Here is a 23,810-nt window from a genome sequence, read left to right on the forward strand (position 1 = left end):
CCTGCCTGCTGCTGAGAGTCAACCTTGCAGGGAGCAGGTGTGCACGCTGCAGGGACGCAAGACCCGCCAGTGCTGGACAGGGTGGCCATCCACAAAGTCCTCTGAGGTCAGCAGGAGGGGCCCTGCATGCCGACCCTCTGGGTGTGCCACCTGGAAAACCACCTGCTGGAGAAGAAAAGGAATCCTTGCAGTCCCTCCAGCACCCTCTGTTGGCAAAGGCTGGCATCAAGCGTCCAGTCACCACAGGATCTCAGAGCAGGGCAGAGTGAGGTCTGCATCTGAGAGGCAGCACCATCACTCCACCGCCATGCTGCTCCCAGAGCCGTTTTTCCAAAATGTGAAATTCATTCTGGCATCCCCCTACCAGAGGATCTTCATGGCTCTCAAACAGAAAGTGTTTCAACTTTTTATTTTGGAGTAGTTTTGGAGTTTTACAGAAAAGTTGTAAAAATGATACAGCATTCTTGAATACCATTCCCCTAGCTTTCTGAGTGTTAACATCCCTAACTGTAGCACAGTTATCCAAGCCAGGAGATTCTTCCAGGCTGTATTCACACTTGACGTTTTCCCACGAGTGCCTTTTTCTGTTCCAGGACCCGGCATTGCATTCAGAGTCCTGTCTCTTTAGTCTCCTTCCTTCTGCGACAGTTCCTCAGTCTTTCCTTCGATGATCTGGATACTTTGGAAGAGTGCCTTTAAGTTATTTGGTAGGATGTTCCTAAATTCAGGTTCTGTGTCAGGTTAGTACATTTTTGGCAAGAATTCCATAGACACAATGTTGTGTCCTTCTATGTTAGTCTCCTTGGGCAGCCATAATAAAACAGACAAACCAAGTGGCTCAAGCAACAGACATTTGTTTCCTTGCTGTTTCTGAGACTGCATCCAAGATCAGGGTGCGGGCAGGATGGTTTTCTTCTGTCCGAGGCTTGCGACGGCATCTCTCCGCTGTGTCCTCACATGCTCTTTCTTCTATGCGTGCGTGCCCCGGCGTCTCTGTGTGTCCAGATTTCTTCCTATGAGGACACCAGTCATATTAGATTAGGGCTCACCCTCTAGATCTCATGTTAACTCAGTCATCTCACTAAAGGCTCTTGTCTCCCGATGCAGTCACATTCTGAGGTCATAACGGTTAGGGCTTCAACATAGGGATTTTAGGGGGATGCTGCTCAGCCCATATATTTTAGTGGGCTGCTTGAATATGGGGTATATGATGAAGGGAGGGGTGTGTGATGTTGTCTAATTACTGGTAATATTAACCTTGATCACTTGGTTATGGAGATGTCTGCCAAGTTTTCCACCATAAAGTAATTATTTTTCACTTTGTAGTAAATATCTTAGGGACAATAACTTTGAGACTGCGAAAATATGGTATTTCTCCTTGAACTTTTACCCATCTTTAGCATTCATTCCATTGGTGAATCTGCCTGCAGCAGTTATTTCTGTGGTGCTTACCTAGTGGCGATTGTCTGTTTTTGTTTTGTTTTGTTTTGTTTTGTTTCTTCCACATTTGTTAATTGGAGTTGTAAGGAGAAGCTGTTCCTTCACTGTATATCATTAATTCATGTCTTTTTTTTTTTTTTTTTTTTTTTCTTTTGGAGATACAGTCTTGCTCTGTTACTTAGGCAGGAGTGCAGTGGTGTGAATGTGGCTCACTGCAGCCTCGACTTCCTGGGCTCATGCAGTCCTCCTGCCTCAGCCTGCATGAGTAGCTGGTCATCATGTACCACTACACCTGGCTAAATTTTAAAATTTTTATAGAAATGAGGTCTTGCTGTGTTGCCCAGGCTGGTCTTGAACTCCTTGAGGGTCAAGTGATCCACTTGCCTCCACCTCCCAAAATGCTGGGATTACAGGCATGAGCTACTGCACCAGGCCCATTTATGTCTTTACGTACTTAGATTTTTTTTTACTCTGTGGATTATAATACAGTATTCTTACTCTGTTACTCAGATAGTTGTAGCTTTGGTCATTGGAAGCGCCTGCCATTTGGGTCCTATGTCCTTTATCATGTTTTCCCAATTTCTTTTACACTTTCTTATTTTCAGCTACCACAGGACACTCAGGGTGCATCTTGTATTTTCCTTGCTCCAACCCTGGAGTCAGGCATTTGAAGGAGTATTATTTCATTTTATTGGAGAATGGCATTTAGAAATGCAGATATGGGGCAAGGTATGCTTGTTGCCATTGCCTCTCGAACCTCTAGGAGAATAAAGCTGTGGACATCCATGCCTGTATATTAGCCCACACAAACCTACACATCTATATATGGATGTGTCTGCATATGTAGTAAATGACTTCATATTGATGAGATCCTTTTCTAATTCAACATAGTGTTCATTCTAACCTTTTTAAAATTTATTTTTATTTTTATTTTAACTCCTTTCTGTACTCCACTGTCTGGAATACATTTGCTCATTTGCTTAACTCTAGTATAACATCGAAGAATTTTCAAATTCGCTAACCCAAATCCCTGTGAGAAAGAGTTTTATTGGCTAGAACACATGCCAGTGAATTATAACCCAGGGGTCAAATCTGGCCCACTTGCTGTTTTTGTCAATAAAGTTTTATTGGAACACAACTTGCCTTTTTGTTTTTATCTCATTCATGGTTGTGAGACAGACCATGGATTTTAAAAAATAGCTTCATTTAAAAAAATAGCTCCTCTGTGTGGATGTACCATAGTTTATTCAACCACTGTCCTATGTATGGCATTTAGAATGCTTCCAATATTTTGTAATTATAAACAGTGTTGCAGTGCATAAACTCATGGCTGTGTCGTTTTATACTGTTGGAGGCCTGCCTTCAGGATAGTTTCTTAGATGTGGGATTGCCAATCTTTAAGAGTACTTTGTATGATAGGGGTATTATATTAGTCCTTGGTGATAATTTATTGCATATACTTTCTCCCAGTTGGCTTTTGACTTTGATCATGGGGTGTGTGTGTGTGTTTCTTTTTGCCCTAGTGACTTACCCTTGCCTGCAGGATAATGACCTAATATTTAGGTCTTTAAGTGTGCGATGGGTTACCCTGTACTGTTCCCTGTTTGTGTTGTACTTCTTAACTTCCACTTAACAAGATTCAGTTCAGGCATCAGATCCCAAATGATTCCTTAACTAGCATGAGTTAGTTCAAGGAAAGAGATTGTGTTCTGCCTTCTCAGAAGACGCTGCTTTTAAAAGTTGTTTGATCCTCATGGTACCCTTTAATGACTTGCTATGATTATGTGACTGGTACCAGTTAGCTATGTCAGAGCTTCTTTCAGATTTCATCAGTTGTTGTGACTGTATGGGATGATTCACTGTTGGACTTGAGACTTTATCCTCAATTTTAATAGGTTTCATGAATCCATGTCCGCTAAAATCTTTTTTGTTTCAGCATATAATAAAATCTACAAGTCTCAGTCTTGACTTGAGTGGTGTCATAGTCCGTTTGGACAGCTGTAACAAAATACTGTAAACTGGGAGGCTTAGAAATAAATGTATGCTCACAGTCCTTGGGGCTCAGAAGTCCACGGGCAAGGCACCCAGCAGGTTGGTGGCCGGTGAGGGCTGCTCTCTGACCTTCTGACAGTGTACTTACATGGTGGAAGGGTCTAGCCAGGTCTCTTGTTATCACGGCACCAGTCCCATTCATGAGGGCAGAGCCTGGCCACCTAATCATTTCTCAAAAGTCTAACCTTCCAGTACCATCATACTAGGGATTGGGTTTCAACATAGGAAATTTTGGGTGACACAAACATTCAGACCATAGCAAGTCACCGTTTTGTTCAGTAATTGCAGGCAATTCCTTCAGGAAACAGAAAGAGCTGGTCAGTGCATATCATCTTATGTCAGATCAGCTGTACAGAGGTCCATTTACTGGGAGCTAATGAAGCTTCAGTTTCAGGTCTGACATACGTTTTTGATAGTTGGCGTTATAGAGGGGACATTTTTGTATGTTCATTAATTCTTTAGTAGTTAAGAAGGATTTCCTCTGGAAGCATTAATTAGCAAGAATATGAAGTGAAAATAAAACATAGTAGACCATGTGAAGACTTCCTGATCTATGGCATATAGATAATAGTAAAGATAGTATTAGCAGTTGTTTATTTTTAATAAGCTCTCTAGACTTAAACTCTTTTAAATAAAAACAGAGCACCTGACTTAATAGCATTTCTGAAAGTACCTCTTTAGTAGTAATAGTCTGTCACCACTAGCTTATTGGTTATTTTCCCTCAGTTCTTGCTCTCTTCTGGCCAGTTAAGGATTCTTGTTTGAGGAGAGGAGCTGGCAACATTAGTTGGCCCTCTCTGTGTACTTAACATCATGAGGCTTCTAGAATTTAGTAAGGAGATACTCAAAAGTAGTCTATATGGGTTTTTTAAAAACTGGCTTTTAATTACACAAGTACTCAACATTATTCTTTTTTTTTTTTTTTTTTTTTTTTTTTTTGAGGCAGTCTCTCTTTGTCATCCAGGCTCTAGGGTAGTGGTGCCATTATAGCTCACTGCAGCCTCAAACCCTTGGCCTCAGGTGATTCTCTTGCCTTGCCCTCCCAAAGCTCTGGGATTACAGGCATAAGCCATCACCCCCGGCCTCTCTCTTTAAAAAAAAATATTAATTTATTTAGTTTAGAGATGGGTCTCCCTGTTACCCAGGCTGGTCTGGAACATTATTAACAAGGTTGAACCCACCTACTCCTGCTGGCCATCTCACTTGACTGTTGTCTCCTACCCTCTCCCTCACCGTCAGCAGCTCTCAGTGTTGGCCTCCCCGGAACCTTCCCCATCATATTCTGTGTCTTTGCTGCCTGCAGGGTGGTCCATGGACCCGCAGCAGCAACAGGCTTGCTGGAGTTGGTTTGAAATGCAGATTGGCAGGCACCAACCCAATCCAGTTGAACTGGAATCTACATCTTAAGATCTTTAGGTGACTTGTAGGCACATGGTTTTGTATACACGTTTTCTCTACAGAACATAGAAAGTACTGCCAATGTGTGTTTAGAATTTGCACAAATGGTCTAATATTGTAACTTTTTCCATCAACAAGATGCCCTAGATACTTCTAAAGGTCACTCCGTGTGATGTGTATAAACCTGTCTCATTATTTTCTTAGTTGCTTCCTAACTTTACGTCTGTGTTGTTAAGTGATTAGTCATTTCCTTATTGAAGGACATTAAGGTTGTCTGCAGCTTTGTTGTTTTGAGACATCCACTGTGTCAGTGAACTCACTCCAGGGCATGTCTTGTGTACCTGTGCCCAGAAAGTAGCTGGATGGAGGAGGGTAAACATTTTTAACTTAAAAATTCTACTCAATTGCCCTTGCCCTCCAAACTGGTTGTATCAATTTGACTCTTCCTTTGTTTTAGTGATCAATTTACAGTCTTTATTCTTTATAACATTGTTTTAATTGCCACAGCATTATAATGTTTTCATATCAAGTTGTCTATTCCTCCCTTTTTCTGTAATTCTTCAAAATTATATTGGCTTTTAAAGAAATTCCATATTCTTCTATAGGAAATTTAAAATCAGCCTGTCAAGTTCTGTGAAAAATTCTAGTAGCGGTTTTTTTCCCCATGGCTGAAGATCGTATTCAATTTCTATATTAATGTTGGTGGAGACTAGGCATATGAAGTGTTGAGCCTTCTGATACTTATCCCTGAACATGGTATTTCTCCCAATTTACTTGTCTTCTTCTGTCCTTGAGTAAAATTTTGTAGCTAAATGTATAAGTATATATGCATTTATATGTGTGTGCTATATATTGTAGTTTTGTCTATTTTCTGTTAGATTTTTTTCTTAGGTTTTTTTTTTTTTTTTTTTTTTTTTTTTTTTTTTTAGCTATTAAGCGGATTTTCAAAAGTACCGATTTCTAATTGATTGCCATTGTATAGGAAAATTACGAGGATTTTATATGTTTATTTTGTTCCTGGTTTTTTTGCTGGACACGGTTTTAATGGTCAATTAGATCTCTAGAATTTTGGAGTCAGCAGTCCTATACCTTCGAATTAATTGTAGTTTATACTTCTTTATCCTTGTGTTTATTCATCCATTTCATCTTCTCAGCTAGTGTAGGCTGGGGACTTCCAGGGCAGTGTCGAGTAGTAGCACGGTAGGTAACATTGCTGTCGTTTTCGCCTACTGGAGTGCCTCTAGAGTTTCACCATTGAAGTATGAGCGTTCCCAAAAATGTCTTGTTGTAGATACTCTTATCCAGATTTGCTGGCGAAGAGGTTCCCAAAAATGTCTTGTTGTAGATACTCTATCCAGATTTGCTGGCGAAGAGGTCTTTGTTACTTTTTAAAATCATGAGTGGGTTTTAATTTGATGGTGTGCCTTTGCAGCATCCGCTGATATTCTTAGGTTTTCTCTTGTGTCTAATGATGGTAGTGACAGATTTTCTAGGACTGAATTACCCTGTTATTTCAGGGATTTACTCTAGTGGGTTATTATTTATTCTTTTGCGACTGATGGATTCATTTTGCTGAATTATGTGTTTAGGATGTGTAAATATCTGCTGTGAGATTGACGCATCCGTTTGTGCATGTGTGTGTATGTGCACATGCTGTTTTTGGTTTTGTTTTATCCTATTGTTATTAGAATCTAATTACTTGTTTCTTGATGTTTTGGTGGAATTTGCATAAAGTTTCTATCTCAGACTTGTAAACAGAATTGTTGGTGCAATTGGTTTTTTGATTTTTCTTTTTTTTTTTCGAGACAGGATCTTGCTCTGTAGCCCTGGCTGGAAGTACCGTGGTGCGATTATGGCTCACTGCAGCCACAGCCTCCCAGGCTAAAATGATCCTCCCACCTCAGCCCCCGGGCTGGAACTACAGAAGTTTGCCAACCATGCCTGGCTAATTTTTGTATTTTTAGTAGAGATGGGGTTTTAACCATGTTGGCCAGGCAGCTCTCAAACTCCTTGCCTCAAATCATCTGCCTGCTTCGGTCTCCCAGAGCACTGGAATTACAGATGAGAGCCACTGTGCCTGGCCCAAATTTAGGATTGAGACTAGATCCTACAGATATACCATGTTGGATTCACGTCAGCTTGTTTTGGGGTTTTGATGGAATCCACTCAGAGAAGAGGGAGAGGATGAAGAGAGCCAGCCAGATTAAGGGGCAGTGTTGTAGGGTCTGCCAGTCCCTGGTAACAGATCTTTTATTCAGAAATTATTGTCTCTTATTCAGAAATATTCTCATTTTTCCTGGTTTTTGACCTTCAGTTGCCTTGTCTTCAATCCCAAAGTCAGATTTTTAAATCTGCCAGTAGAAACTTGAGCTTTAATAGTAGATGCTTATGCTTACATACTAGTAAAAACAAATACTTACAGATGGAAATAGGATGTGGCTGTGTTCTCACCCTCCCTTCATCCTAACCTTTCAGAATATGCCTGCATATGTATGTATGTGTATATATGCATATGTTTATGTGTATATCATGTATCACATAGATTTTTAAATACGCATCAGAAGTTTATATAAATATAGCTGGATGGCTTTTTATTTTGGATTTTATAGATAGCAAAGGGGTTGCATTTTACAAAGCCAAAAATACAAATAGCCCCATGAAATTAATACTATCAAGATTTATTTTTATTTCCCATCTGCTGGGTATTGTTTTAAGTACTTTGTAGATATTGTTACAGAAGAAGCACTTAACACTTTGATTTCCTTCCCTCCCTCCCTCCCTCTCTCTCTGCCTCCCTCCCTCTCTCCCTCTCAGCTCACTGCAGCCTCTGCCACTCAGGCTCAGGCAATCCCACCTCAGCCTCCTGAGTTGCTGGGACTACCACCTCGCCTGGCTAATTTTTGTATTTTTAGAAGAGATGGGGTTTTGCCACGTTGCCCAGGCTGGTCTCAAACTCCTGAGCTCAAGTAATCCACCCATCTTGGTCTCCCACAGTGCTGGGATTATAGGCATGAGCCACCGTGCCCAGTGTATTTTTCGATTTCTTAATGAACAAAAATTTAGTCTGATTGTGTGACTGTAATGGGGAAATGATAACAATCTGACAACTATGTGTTTTAGCTGAGACAGTATTAATTGCGTCTAGTATAGATTTGAGATGGACTGAGGTTCCAGCCTTTCCCCTCAAGGGACGCTCCCAATTCTCATATTTCCACATTGAACATGGTTAACAGTATTTGTGTCCTGCTTTTTATAAGTCATGAGCATTTCCCCATGTCATCAAAACGCTTTTAGAAATATGACTAATAAATATATTGTATCTTGCCTGTTGTATTGTTTCAAAATCTAGCTATGCCTATAGGCATTGTATGTTTTTGGTGATAATCTTTCTTTTGCATTCGTGATGTATGTGAAATAGTGTGTCCCCTGTGAGGTATGGAGCTTCCTAAAGAGGCCTGGGAGCCAGCTAACTTCAGCCAGAGCCTTTCTAATACTCATGTGTTGGAACGGTGTGCTCTTTCCCTCGGGCCTTTTAATTACAGTTACACAGTTATAAGTAATACTGTGTGACTTACTCTTCGATCACTCTTTCTTTTTAAGAGAGGATTTTTTAAAAATACAGTGAAATTCCTGGATCAGAAGCTGTAGCTTCTGTCGGAGCCAGCTACTCACTCCCACCAGCAATACCTGAGTGACCGTCTGAGCATTTCCTTACCAGCTACCACTGGTATTAGACAGTAAATTAAAAACTTAGCTCATTTGATAGAAAAGTATTATCTTTTCATTTGCATTTCTTAGCTAACTAGAAGCTAAGTGGTTTGGAAATTTTTGTTAGTGTAAAGTTAGCATTTTTAACATCTTGAACTTTTTTTTTTTTTTTTGAGACAGAATCTCGCTGTGTTGCCCAGGCTGGAGGGCAGTGGCGCAACCTCTGCCTCCCAAGTTCAAGCAATTCTCCTGCCTCAGCCTCCCAAGTAGCTGGGATTACAGGCATGCACCACCATGCCCAGCTGATTTTTGTATTTTTAATAGAGACAGGGTTTCACCTTGTTGGCCATGCTGGTCTCAAACTCCTGACCTTGTGATCCGCCCACCTTGGCCTCCCAAAGTGTTGAGATTACAGGAGTGAGCCACCGTGCCCAGCCATCTTAAACTTTTAAATTTGTAATTTACACATCTGGACTTTATTTTGTCCAGTGTTGTCTTGAGGGCCTAACTCTCATAATCACTTAGCCAACATTTTTGTATTATTTATGGCTCATCATGACTATCAAAAGTTTAAACTTCTGTGTGTACTAGGGTTTGTTTTGGGCTGGTTGCTGCATCAGAATTAGATGAATTTGTCTGTAGTCTCATTGCTTGGGACAAAACATTCTCTAAAGAAACTGAAAGTACGTCTTTTTCATATTAAAAATGTTTAGACCAGGCGTCCCCAAACTTTTTACACAGGGGCAAGTTCACTGTCCCTCAGACCGTTGGAGGGCCGCCACATACTGTGCTCCTCTCACTGACCACCAATAAAAGAGGTGCCCCTTCCTGACGTGAGGTGGGGGGCCGGATAAATGGCCTCAGGGGGCCGCAGTTTGGGGATGCCTGGTTTAGACACTGGTAATTCTTGTTTCATGGCTAAAACTAACGTTACATTTTGTCACCCTTTACATGCTTAAGTTTTATATTTATATTTAATATGGAAAACAGGCCAGGCACAGTGGCTCACTTCATGCCTGTAATCCCAGCACTTTGGGAGGCTGAGGTTGGCAGATTGCTTGATCCCAGGGTTCAAGGACAGCCTGGGCAACATGGCAACACCCCATCTCTACAAAAAATACAAAAATTAGCTGGGCGTGGTGGCACACACCTGTAGTCCTTGCTACTCAGGAAGCTGAGATGGGAGAATCGCTTGAGCCTAGAGGTCGAGGCTGCAGTCAGCAGAGATTGTGCCACTGCATTCTTGCCTGGGTGATAGAGTGAGACCCTGTCTCAAAAAAAATAAAATAAGTAAAATGGAAAACATTAAGAAAAGGAGTGTGGGCAGTCTGAATGGCATTGATATTGTTAAACCTTTCTAAGAAAGATTACTTGTTTCTATGAAAGGGAGATTAGCTAAGCCTTTTGAAGGCATGTTTGATAACTCCCTGTGTTAACATTGTGTGATGTATGCACAGTGGACAGCTGAATTAGTCTGTATGGACCATGAGGGTGTTATAATTTTCTTCAGTATGTGTCTGAGGTTCGAGATGTATTCATTAGATGCACAGAATTTATTGACCTTTGGGCCACAATTTGATCTCTTCCATGAGCAAATAGACATTTCTCTTATGGGTGCCTGTCTTCCTACTCATATTATGCTTATCCTGCTTTGTCTGGGCATTTTTATCACCGGGTTAATTTTCCTTCTTCAGGAGGGAGGCACAGCTGTATTCCATAGTAAAGATGCTAAATGGGGAAGGTGTGAAAGCTGATTCTTACCAGAATTGCTTAGTATTAAAACTGGATGTAAAAATCATGTTAACTTGAGTGTCATTGTATTACCAGACAACTGAAGACAGAGGCATGGGGGCTTATTTTTTTAGTTTTTCTTTTTCCAGGGATCGATCCCCTCCTGCCTTTAAGACCACAGGTCTGTTGTGAAAGTTAATGCAGGAGCTGTGTAACTGCTATGCTCTCTGTAGGTCTCTGTGAACTGGATTGCTTCCCCGATACCCCACAGAGGTGAGCATTGGGAGTTTGAGTATTTATTGTCCATAAATCCAACTGTTTTTATACCTTGATAATGGAAATGCTACCTGGCTTTTTAGGTTCGTCTCTCTCTCTCTCTCTCTCTCTCTCTCTCTCTCTCTCTCTCTCTCCTCTCTCTTTCTCTCTCTCCCTCCCTCTCCCTCTCCCTCCCTCCCTCCTTCCCTACCCCTTGTGTGTATGCATGTGTGTGTGTGCGTGTGTGTAGCTCAACATTTTCTTATTTTTTGTGAATTTAGATGTTATTCATGTGCATTGGGTTTAATGCTTTTATTATACATAATTAAAATCTCACTTGTATGTTGAGATTTGGGGATGCTTTATTCATATTCAGTTCATAGAAGTAAAGAATTAATACTTATGTGTGTCAGTCATTGGTTCTCAAGCTTCCTTTATTAAGATATTCCCAACATAAACGTGTCAGTCAGTGCTCACCTGGAGGATGACATGATCTTTTCATAGTGCCCCATTGGACAGGTGGCTGAGGGATTTGCCCAGACGTGGAAATTTGACATGCTACCAGATAGTGGTGGCTTCTGCCCTTTTTCTTTCCAGTCTGTTGACAACCTACATGTATTGGGAACTTGCTGTTTTTGGGGCCCAGCTCATTGCTTTACAGGTGTCACCATGACAACATCTTGAGGCTCAAGTATCTGCAATTTAGTACTTAAGAACGTCAGGTCAGAGAGGTTACTAGTGATGCCATCTTCCTTGATCTCTGCTTATTTCTTCTCTGGTGTCATAATCTGATGTCAGGGGTTTATAGCAGTAGTTTTCAGGGGGAGGTAGATGAAGTTCGCTCCCTGGAGACGTTTTGTGATGGTCACAGCCAGGTCGGGGTGAGGGGCTGTGCTCCTGGCATCTTGTGGGTGGAGGCCAGGGATGCTGCTAAACATCCTGCCATGCACAGGATGGCCCCACAGCCAAGAATTATCTGGCCCCAAATGCCAGTAGTGCTGAAGTCGAGAAACCCTGTGTTATGGGAATGTACCAGATACTGGTGGTGGAGTGTAAGGTCTGGTGTGGCCTTCAGCAGGACAAGAGTCATTAAGGAAGACTGAGTAGACAGGGAGATGAGGAGAGGGGCCATCCTAGGCCAGCAGTGGGGCATGCAGGCTGATTTCTAAACCATCTCCTTTTATGTTCTCTGTGGTGATTCGTCCTGTGGCCACGCAGATACACAGAGAATTCTTAGAGCCACAGATGCCAGCGCAGAGCTGCAGATTTTCCCTAAAAGTGCATACATGCACCCAACAGGTAGTCTTTAAAGTGTGGGTTTTCAGCAGTTGTAGCATTTCTCTGTTGTTTCGGGGCTCCGAATACACCTCTGTGACTTGAAAGCGATTGTGGAAAATACCCAATTTACTCTTCATGGGGTGAGGTAAAAGATGTTAAAGACAGTTTCCCTGATGTTTGGCTGTAAAGCCGGGCTTTTCTCCCTCCTCACAGCCAAGTTTTACATACCGGGTTCAATGTTCTGAACCCAGCCTGTAGCATGGGAAAGAGATGCGTTCCTCTGAGGGATGCATTCTGCTACGTTCCTCTCTCTCTTCGCTCTCTCTGGCAGCATCAGGCCTTTCGGGGTCCTGAGGTTTGGCTCCTGGACCTTTAGAATTGAGGGAATTTTATCTTCACCACAGCCCTCTCACTCTTGGATGTTATGTTCCGTCCTCCCCTCCCCGACTCCCTCCTCTCTCTCTCTCTCTCTCTGTCTCTCCCCCTGATTTTTTTGGTAGAGATGGGGGTCTCACTATGTCACACAGGCTGATCCTGAACTTCTGGGTTCAGGTGATCCACCCATCTCAGCCTCCCAAAGTGTCAGGATTACAGGTGTGAGCCACTGTGCCTGGCCAGATGAGCTTCTCAACAATTTTCCTTTAAAAGTAAACATTATTATTGCCATAAATGGAATATCATTCAGCTTAAATGGAAATATAAAAAGCATTAACAAAGCTACAGATTTAATCTGGGGGGAAAAATCAGTGGTACCATTTATCAGTTAACAGTTTTGGGATTACCAGCCTGAGAGCCAATTCCCATGTATACACTTGTAAAGTACAAAGGTTATTTAACCATTTTCTTTATTTTGGTTGAATACCAGGAATTCCTAATACTGGCAATGAAAGTGGCTTGGGTTTCCAGGAGCCACCAGAAGCCATTCTCTAATATCCATCTGAATGTGTCAAAGTATGTGGGTAGTGTCTAGACAGTGGGACAAAAGGGGCCTTTGCCACTCATAGCTACCATTTCGTTAGGAAAATGAAATGCTATTTCATGTCTTTTCAGTTCTCTTTATAATGTGTAAAGTCTGTTCAGTGAGTTTTCAGATTAATATTTGTCTCAGTCATGTAGACAACAACAAAAATAAACTACATTTTGTTCCTCAGATGTGACCCCACAGCTCTACTTCTGTGCTCACAAGTTTCTCTCTTCTCCCATGTGCAGTACCACCATAAATTCAGGTGCTTTAAATGAGCAAATACCTTAGCAAAATACACTAATTCCTAAAGCCTGCCCAGTTTCACTTGTGCTCTGACATGGACATGGCTGTGCATTGTCATAAGAAGTTGACACCACCTATCTCTATGGAAAGCAGAGGGGTAAAATGCAGGACTCAGCAGCTTTTCTTGGCAAATTTTAATGTTTTGAGTTTGCTTCCATATATAAACAGGGAATAGATAAGTTCATTCTAGCGTTTTAGCAAACACTTCAGCAATTTAGTGTATTTCCATGATGACTTTTACCTTGAACACTCTTTTTTTTTTTTTTTTTTTTTGAGAGGGAGTTTTAACCCAGGCTGGAGGGCAATGGCACGATCTCGGCTCACTGCAGCGTCTGTCTCCTGGGTTCAAGCAATTCTCCTGCCTCACATCCCAGGTAGCTGGGATTACAGGCGCCCACCAACACACCTAGCTAATTTTTGTATTTTTAGTAGAGATGAGGTTTCACCATGTTGGTCAAGCTGGTCTTGAACTCCTGACCTCAGGTGATCCACCCGCCTCGGCCTCCCAAAGTGCTGGGATTACAGGCGTGAGCCACCGTGCCTGGCCAAGACTCTTTTTAATCACCTAATTGATCTTATCCATGGTGAGTTCAACACAAAGAACAAATATTCAGCGAACAGCCCCAATTCCATTTTCCATTTATGTATACTTATACATAATATACCTACTAAAATATTGCTGTCTTCTGGGGTGACTTTTGGTCTGTAATTGTAAGAGTGCATAAACACGTGGAAAGTCAGTGTTCAGAAATCTTGATTGGCATTCACATGCCTTTCATACTATCCGCAGTCCTTTTCTCTTGTGGTAAAATGTATAACTTTTGCCATTTTAACCATTTTTAGGTGTATAGTTCTGTGACACTAATCACAGTGTTGTATTAGTATCTCCAAAATCTTTTAATTCCCCCAAATAGAAACTCTGTAACTGACAAAATATATGTAACATAACATTTGCCATTATAACAATTTTAAGTGTACATTTCCATTACATTAATCACAATGTTGCATTTGTAATTTATTTGTATCTCCCAAACTTTTTAATTCCTCCAAACAGAAACTAACCATTGCATAAAAACTCCCCATTTTCTTCCCCTGGTCCCTGGAAACCTTTATTCAACTTTCTGCCTCAATGAATTTGCCTATTCTAGATGTTTGATATAAGGGAGATCTTGTAGTATTTGTCATTTTGTGTCTGGCTTCCTTTACTTAGCATAATGTTTTCAGGATTCATCCGTGTTCCAGAACTTTATTCCTGTTTATGACTAAATAATGCTGTTACATAGATACACCACATTTTATGTATCCATTCATCTTAGTGGACACATGGGTTATTTCCATATTTTGGCTCTTGTGAATAATGCTGTTGTACCTTGATATTCAAGTATGTATTTTAGTCCCTGTTTTCAGGTATTTGGTATATATGTCTAGGAGTGGGTCTCGTGGGTCACATGGTGGATCGTTGTTGGGTTATATGGTAATTCGATGTTTAACATTTTGAGGAGCTGCCAAACTGTTTTACACAGTGGAACACCATTTTACATTTCCATCAACAGCACTCGTCAGCACTTATTTTCCATTTTTAAAATTATAGTCATCCTCATAGAGTTACAGTAGTATTTCATTGTGGTTTTGATTTGCAATTTTCTAATGAGTATGATGAGCATCACTTGATACGCTTATTAGCTATTTGTGTATCTTTTTTGGGGAAATGCCTAGTCCTTTGTCCATTTTTCATTGGATTATTTGTCTTCGTTGTTGAGGTTTGTTGAGTTCTTTATATATTCTGGTTATTAAGCCCTTACCAGATACGATTTGCACATATTTTTATGTTGTCTTTTCACTTGCTTGATAACGTCCTTTGAAACACACAAGTTTTTAATTGGTTAAAGTTCAGTTAACCTATTCTTTTATTTTGCTGTTCATTCTTTTGGTGTTGTATCCAACTTTGTTTTTCTTTTTCAAGATTGTTTTGACTTTCTGGGACCTTTTGTAAGTCCATATGAATTTGAGTACAAGCTTTTCTGTTGCTGCAAAAAAAGACTGTTGGATTTTTTTTTTTTTTTTTTTTTTTTTTTTTGCTTTTGAGACAGTGTGTCACTCAGGCTGGAGTGCAGTGGCATGATCTTGGCTCACTGCAACCTCTTCCTCCTAGGTTCAAGCGGTTCTCGTGCCTCAGCCTCCCGAGTAGCTGGGATTATAGGCGCCTGCTACCATGCCTAACTAATTTTTGTATTTTTAGTAGAGACAGGGTTTCACCATGTTGATCAGGCTGGTCTTGAACTCCGGACCTCAGGTGATCCACCCGCCTTTGCCTCCCACAGTGAGCCACCACGCCTGGAATTTTGGCTGTTGGAATTTTGATAAAGATTGCATGAACCTGTAGATCACTTTGGTTAGTATGCATTGTTAATATATAGAAGTACTCTGATTTTTGTGTGTTGATGTTGTATCCTGCAACTTTGCCAAATTTGTTTATTAGCTCTAGTAGTATTCCTGTGGATTCTTCGGGATTTTCTATATATAGGATCATGTCCTATATATACAAATATCAATGAATAGAGATAGTTTACTTCTTTCCAATTCGGATACCTTTTGTTTTTTGTGTAATTACTCTGGCCGTAGCTTCAGTACCATGCAGCCACCACCAGGAGTGGTGAAAGCAGTCATCCTTACCTTGTCCCTGAAAGCTTCAGTTTGTCACAATTGAGTGTATTAGCTGTGTATTTTTTTTTTTTTACAAATGGCCTTTTTTCTTAATAGAAGAGGAAGTTCTCTTCTATTCCCAGTGTGTCAAATGTTTTAATCGTGAATTAGATTTTATCTGTGCCTTTCCTGCATTGATTGAGATGATGATTTTCATATATTAAACTACCCTTGCGTTTCTGGGATAAGTCCCATTTGGTCATAATCCTTTTAAAATTCTGTTGGATTTGGTTTGCCGGAACACCAATTCTCATTATTCATGGATTCCATACTTGCCTATTTGTTCAAATGTATTCGTAACCTGAAAATGAATAAAGCAGTGCTTTCATGGTCATTTGTAGATACACCAAGAGTGGACAAAGGAAAAAAAAAAGTCATCTGACATACACCTTCCTAGCTGAATTGTCCATAACAGCACACTGCCTTGTTTTAGCTGTGAGAACGTCAGAGGGCGGAAGTGATGGGGTAGTGCAGTGTAGTACCAAAACCTCTGCCATCAGAGCCCCTTGAAGTGCTTTAAGTCTCAACTCTGGCACCTGTTAGTGAGACCATCTCAGGCAAGTCACTTAACACTTTTGAGCTTCATTTTCTCCATTCTGTAAAAGAGAATCTACTGGGATCAGTTGTTTATAAGATTATAATCTGTGTGAGATATGAGTATGTTTATTTACCTTGTGAACAGTGGTTTAATATCTACTAATTCAGTGGTCCTCACCTTTATTTCTAATTTCAATTATTTGTGTCTTGTCTTTTTTTCTGTCAGTCCAGATAATGGCTTCTTAGTCTTTACTGAGTGTTTCAAATAACCAACTCTTAATTTCATTGATTTTTTTTTTCTTCTGTTCTCTATTTTATTTATCTTCACTCTAATCTTTATTATTTTCATCCTTCTGGTACCTTTGGGTTTAGTTTGCTCTTGTTTTTCTAGCTCTTTAAGGTATAAAGTTAGGCTGCTGATTTGAGGTCTTTTTTTCTTTTGTTGTAGCCTTTACATCTATAAACTTTCCTCTGAGCACTGCCTTCACTGCATTGCATACACTTTTTTCTGTGCTGTGATTTTGTTTTCATTTGCCCCTAAGTGTCTTCTTTTTTCCCTTGTGATTTCTTTTTTGACCTGTGGTTGTTGAAGGAGGGTGTTGTTTTAATTTCCACATATTTGTGAAATTTCCTCTTCTGCTGTTAATTTCTAGCTTTATTCCACAGGATAACTTTGTAGGATTTCAACTTCTTAAAATGTGTGAGACTTGTTATGAGGTCTGACATTTGGTCTGTTCTGGAAAATGATTCATGTTGCACTTAGGAAGGCACATTCTATCATTTGGTGAAGTGTTCTATATATGTCTGTTAGGTCTAGTTGGTTTATGGTGTGATGCAAGTCCTTGGTTTCCTGATTGATCTTCTAGATATTCAGTTCAATATCGAAAGTGTGGTGTATTGAGTTCTCCAACTATTGTAAAGCTATCTTTTTCCCTCAGTTTTGTCAGTATTTGTTTCATGTATTTTGGAGCCCTGTTGTTTGGTGCTTGTATGTTTATAATTGTTACATTTTCTTGTTGAATTGGCCTTTGTATCACCATCCTTTGTCTCTTATTACAGTTTTTAACGTCTGTTTTGTCTGATATTAGTATAGCAACCTCCAGCTCTCTCTTGCTTACTATTTACATTGAATACGTTTTTAAATCCTTTCTCTTTCAACCTTTTTGTTTTTGAATCTTGAGTTTCTTGTAGAGAACCTGTAGTTATATAATTTTTTTTGTACCTGTTGGATACAATGAGTTCTAAATTTCTCTTCAAAGAATCAGTATGTCAGTATGTTCAGTTCTTTGTCCTCCATTTTAAAGTTTAACTCTCTTGTAGTTTCAGTAAACAACCTTTTCTACCAGTTCTAATCAGTAGTTCACATCTGCTCCCCCAGTCCCCTGACTCATCACAGTCACCTGCTCTGGTCACCTCCTTTGACCTGAGTCACTCCTGGTTACCTATTCTGACCTGTCCTGTAACCATCCTTCCCACCAAACTACCTACCCTGCCACTCTGGCTCATACCCTTGCTCTCTTTAAAATAGCCAATCGGAATTAGCCTAGACTGTATGGTTTAACCCTAGCTTATATTGGAACTACACCACACTAGGGGAGACCTCGGTCAGGAATAGAACTCCTTCCCCTCCCTTATCCAGGTGTGCACTCACCATTGTTCCATCTGTGAGCCACACCCTTCTATAGAACTAAATTGCCTTGCTGAGGAAATTTATATTCAAGTGCTACTTCTTTTGCAGCATGGAAAATTTACATATAACATAACCCTTCTGCCAGTCTCTGCCTTCTGTCAGAAAAGTTTAATTTACATTTAAAGTTACTACTGACAAGCACTTCTTTCATGTTGCTATTTGTTTTCTGCCTTATACTTCTTTGTTCCTTATTGCCTGAATTATTGCCTTACGTGATTGATTAGTTGATCTTTTTTCTTTTTAATAATAGATTGGATTCCCTTCTCATTTCCTTTTCTGTATATAGTTTTTAGATATTTTCTTTGTGGTTATCATGGGAATTGTATTTAATATCCACAGTTGATAATAGTGTTGTTTAAATCAGTATCAGCTTAACTTCAATAGCATACAAAGGTCTGTCTCTATACAGATCCATCTGCACCCTTTATGTTCTTAACAAAGTATATATTTTATGCATTGTGTGCTCAGTAGCATGGATTGATAATTATTTGTCATACATTCATCTTTTTTTTTTCTTTTTTTAAACCTTTTTTGAGACGAGTCTCACTCTGTCGCCCAGGCTGGAATGAACTGGCATGATCTCGGCTCACTGCAACCTCTGCTTTCTAGGTTCAAGTGATTTTCCTGCCTCAGCCTCCTGAGTAGCTGGGATTACAGATGTGTGCTACTACACCTAGCCAATTTTTGTATTTTTAGTAGAGATGGCGTTTCACCATGTTGACTAGGCTGGTCTCAAACTCATGACCTTAAGTGATCTGCCTGCCTGGCCCTCCCAAAGTTGGGATTACAGGCGTGAACTGTCATGCGTGGCCTGTGTATTTGTCTTTTAAGTCATGTGTGAAAGAAAAAGTACATTCATAATCCCCAGATACAATACTACTAGCTTTTATATTTGCTCATGTGTTTACCATTACCAGAGAGCTTTATTTTTTTTTCAGCTTTGAGTTACTGTGTTGCTTGCTTTCATTTGAAGCATTTCTTTCAGGTCTAGTGGTAATGAGCTTCCTGAGCTTTTATTTTTATCTGAGAATATCTTACTTTCTCCCTCAGTTTTGACAGTTAGTTTGCTGGGTATAGGACTTTGTTTAATAATTTTTTTTCCCCTTTCAACACTTTTTTTCTTTTTTTAAGAGATTGGGTCTTTCTTGCTCTGTTGCCCCGACTGGAGTGCAATGGCATGATCATAGCTCACAGTAGCCTCAAACTCCTGGGCTCAAGTGATCCTCCTGCCTCAGCCTCCCAAGTAGTTGGGACTCCCAAGTGCACACCACCATGCCTGGCTTCAGCATTTTAAATATGTCATTCCATTGATTTCTACCTTCCATGGTTTCTGATGAGAAATCAGTTATTAATCTTATTAAAGACAACTTGTATTGTCAAGTCACCTGCTGCTGCTTTTAGGATTCTCTTTTTGTCTTTTGCTTCCAGTAGTTTGATAATGATGTGTCTCAATGTGGATCTTTTTGAGTTTATTCTGCCTGGAGTTCATTAACTTTGGATAAGTAAATCATGTCTGTCTTCAGATTTAGGAAGCTTTGCCCATTATTTCTTCGGATAATCATTTTGTCTCTTTTCTCCCAAGTCTTCTATAATTTATTTGTTGGTATGCATGATGGTGTCCCACTAGTCTCTTAGGCTCTATTCATTTTTCTTTATTTTCTTTCTACTTTTCAGATTCAGTAGTTTTAATTGTGCTATCTTCAAGTTTGTTGATTCATTTTTTTCTGCTTGTTCAAGTCTGTTTTTGAATCCTCTAGTGAGTTTTTAATTTCAGTTATTGTACTTTTCAGCTCCAGAATGTTTGCTTGGTTTCTTTATAAAATTTGGTTCTTTGTTTATAAATTGATCTTCTGATTTCCTTCAGTTCTTCTTATCTTTCTTTAGCTTTCTGAACTTATTTAAGACAGTCTGCCTGGGTTTCCTTGTGGATGATTTCTGTCAATTATTTCATTCTTTTGAGTGAATTGTACTTCCCTGTTTCTTTATATGCTCTTGTTGAAAACTGCACATTTGATACTATCATGTAATTCTGGAAATCAGATCTTCTTTCTTGTTTTGCTGGGATTTTTTTTGTTGTTGAAGGCTAAAGTTGTTTGTTTCGTGACATTTCTACACTATTTCCGTAGAGACGGTATTTCTTATTGTATGTAGTCACTGCAGTCTCTGTTCCTCAGATTGTGTTCAGCTGTGTTTTGGCAGAGATTTCTTTGGGAGCCTGGAGCTAAGCAAACACAACAAAACAAAGCCCTTCTCCTAGTTTTTGCATTTAACTCTGTGACAGTATGTTTATATTGAGCCAGGAGATCAGCCTGAGGTGGTCTTTCGGAGCAAGCCCTGGTCATGTGCATAGCTTTCTGTCTTTCCCCTTACATCCACATGCATTTGAATGTCCTGATCTTCCACGGAAACCCTCCTGCAGCTTTTGTGTGTGTGTGTGTGTGTTGGGGTGTGGGGGAGCTATTTACTTGTTTATATGTTTCAACTTGATCATTTAGCCCAGGTGTCTGTGGGTATTAGTTTATGAAGAATGTCCCCACTTTTCTGGCTTAAGGGCACAAGTTCAGATGTCATGCCATGGTCTTCTATAGCCTGAAGTCAGGTTAGAACATACCTACACAATAATTTGTGAAGAAGGTTGGCTGTGTTCCCGCCAGAACCAGAAACCAGGGACTTTCCCACTGGGAATGCAGGCCTCCAGGCCAGGGAGAGGTTATGGCAAGTACAAGTAAAAATGCCAGAAATCTTTCCTGTGATTTTGAAGTTGCTAGCTTCTTGATTCAGTGTTTACATTTGACTTATTTCCAGAGTTCTAATGATGTTGGTTGTAACCATAATTGCTGTTTTCTGATGTTTCTGTTGGAGAATCAAAAGTCAGAGCTTCTGACTCCACCAAGTCTGCCCCTGTCTGTATATCTGAATGGTCGTAGTGGAAATTCACTGAATTTCAGTGTTCAAGGTGTGCATAAGCACCATCCCTACAATTGAGAGTCTGTGTAAAAGGGCTTATCACCGCACTACTCATTTAAACAGTTGGCGCTTATGGTTTTTCTAATACTTATATTATAATGTTAATAGATCTGAATATTCATCCCTATGACATCTAGAAGTCATCTTGTGTACCACTAGGAGGATGTACATCATGCTTTGGGAAACTATATTCTGCTGTAAGTACGGATCTTGGCTGGCATTGATGTTTTCCTTCCCCACCCCCCTGCTATATTCTACATCAGGCTACCCCATTATATATGTGGTAACAGCCACATTTGCTTGCAGGTACTCCCCAACTCAGGAATAGTTTGCGTTCTGAAGCGTTTTGTTATTTCTAAATTGGTGGTTGATCTGGAAACTTCGAAATCAATGTTACTCATAAGGCTTAGGTTTCTAAGTCAGCCACAAATGCTACTCAAAACTACATAAAATAGAAAAAAGTTGTATAGAACCAAAAGGTGGGTTTTAATTATTTAATTTTTATGTGTGCTTTCAGAATTCCAACCCCCTAGAAGAGTTGGGATTTTAAACCAGTGTGATATATTTTCTTTTTGCTTCAGTTTACTTTTAATATTTTTCTTCTCCTTTATGGGTTCTGGAAATTGGGGCTCAAGCTTTCCTTCCAGTGATACCACTTGCCATTGTGTGTCCATTCGGGAGCATGGCTCTCACCAGCCCTCCCCTCTCCTGTTTTTGCAGTAAGTACTTTGTCCTTCTAAAGTCCTTTAAAAGATTGCTCAGTGTTAGAAACAAATTTTCAGTGCCACAAAAGAAGTAGCACTCAAATATAAATTTTCTTAGCAAGGCAAATTTACTTCTATAGAAGGGTGCATCTTACAGATGGAGCAATGACCAGAGCACACTGGACAAGGGTGGGTAAGGGGGTCTTGTCTCTGATGCAGCTAGTCCCTACTGCTGTGTCTTTCCCCTATTGGCTAGGGTTGGACTGCACAGTCTAAGCTAATTCTCATTGACTATTTTAAAGAGAGCACGGGTACTATCTGGAGTTATAGGGGGTGAGTAGTTTCCGTGGGAAGGAGGTTACAGAGCAGGTGACTAAAGATGACTAAGGACAGAGCAAGTGATAAAGGCTTGTTTACTGAAATCAGGGGCAAGGAGATGTAAAGAACAAGGAAGTTAAACTAAAATGCAGAACAAACAACAGGAAAGCTGGACATACTGACATACTGGTTCTTTGAAGAGGAATTTACTGTCCTATACTCATTAAAATAATTTTTAAATCTGTTAACAATAGAGAAAATAATTACAACCTTATGTTATGCTCACCACCATGCAACAGAGAAAAATGTGCAAAGGAAAGAAGACAGAAAAGAACTGTATGTATTGAATTTGAGGACTATTTCAGACCTTGGTGTGCTGGTCTCTTGTGTGGCTGAAAGAGAAAATGCTGGCACTAAATGCGAGAAAGAAGACTGAGCACATTTCTGATTCTGGCACCTTGATAGAAATGGTCCTATGACTTGTAGACCTTATCCCTGGATACAGAATGGGAGATATAGAAGTTTGATAGAACAAGATGGAATTTGTCCTATGTGAGTGCCCTGGAATGGAGTGGTAGGTGTGGGCATGGTGTCTGCTCCCACCTCTGTGTGTCTGCTCCCACCTCTGCCAGGTAGAAGTCTCTTTCATGAGAAGGAAGGCAGCAGTGATGTTCACCTACCACCTCTATATCCCCAGTGTCTTGTACAGTGCCTTGTACATAGCAGACACTCTCTTGCTGAATGAATGAGGATCCGGATAAGATAGGTCAATCATTGTTGGAGCCAGGGACCTAAGTCAGTGGGTGTTACATGTTCAGGGATTTGAATTGGCAATTTTTTGTATTTTACTAATTTGCCTCTGTCCACATTCTTCACAGTACATAACTTGAGTGACAATTTATTATTCAAATAGAGTCCTGTGAAAGCAAAAGAAAGACTGAAAATCTTCTGCAATATTTTTTGACCAATACATTTGTTGTATTGGTAGACATTTAATAGTTTAAATCCAAAAATTTTTCAAAAATATTCTAAAGTAAATTTCAGTGCATTAAAATAAATGGATCATCTGTACATTACAAAAATTAGTAAATAGTCTTTTTATTGTTGTTGTTGAGATGGAGTCTTGCCTTGTTGCCCAGGCTGGAGTGTAGTGGCATGATCTTGGCTCACTGCAAGCTCTGCCTTCAGGTTGAAGCAATTCTCTTGCCTCAGCCTCTTGAGCAGCTGGGATTACAGGCACCCACCACCACACCCGGCTAATGTTTGTATTTTTAGTAGAGGCGGGATTTCACCATATTGGTCAGGCTGGTCTTGAACTCCTGACCTCGTGATCCACCCACCTCAGCCTCCCAAAGTGCTGGGATTATAGGTATGAGCCACCACACTGGCATCTTTTTTATTTTTTCCCTTCATTTAAGACAAGAGTCTTGCTCTGTCATAGAGGCTGGAGTGCAGTGGCATGCACACAGCTCACTGCAACCTCTGCCTCCCAGGCTCAGGTGATCCCAACACTTCAGCCTCTGCAGTATCTAGGACTACAGGCATGCACCGACAAACCTGGCTTTCTGTCTCTCTCTCTCTCTCTCTCTCTCTCTCTCTCTCTCTCTCTCTGTCTCTCTCTGTCTCTCTCTGTCTCTCTCTGTCTCTCTCTCTCTCCCTTCCCTTCCCTTCCCTCCCCTCCCCTCCCCTCCCCTCCCCTCCCCTCCCCCCTTCCCCTCCCCCTTCCCCTCCCCTTCCTTCCCTACCATCCATTTCCTTTCCT

At 40.4% G+C, this 23,810-nt stretch overlaps 1 protein-coding gene across 2 annotated transcripts in view; it reads left to right on the forward strand.

The window, feature by feature from the left end:
* The window catches only part of CDYL (chromodomain Y like), a 180,166-nt gene that overhangs the window by 29,190 nt on the left and 127,166 nt on the right, over nt 1-23,810 (forward strand). The gene's annotated exons all lie outside the window — the stretch shown is intronic.

Source organism: Saimiri boliviensis, chromosome 4 (genome assembly GCF_048565385.1).
Source record: "Saimiri boliviensis isolate mSaiBol1 chromosome 4, mSaiBol1.pri, whole genome shotgun sequence".
NCBI lineage: Eukaryota > Metazoa > Chordata > Mammalia > Primates > Cebidae > Saimiri > Saimiri boliviensis.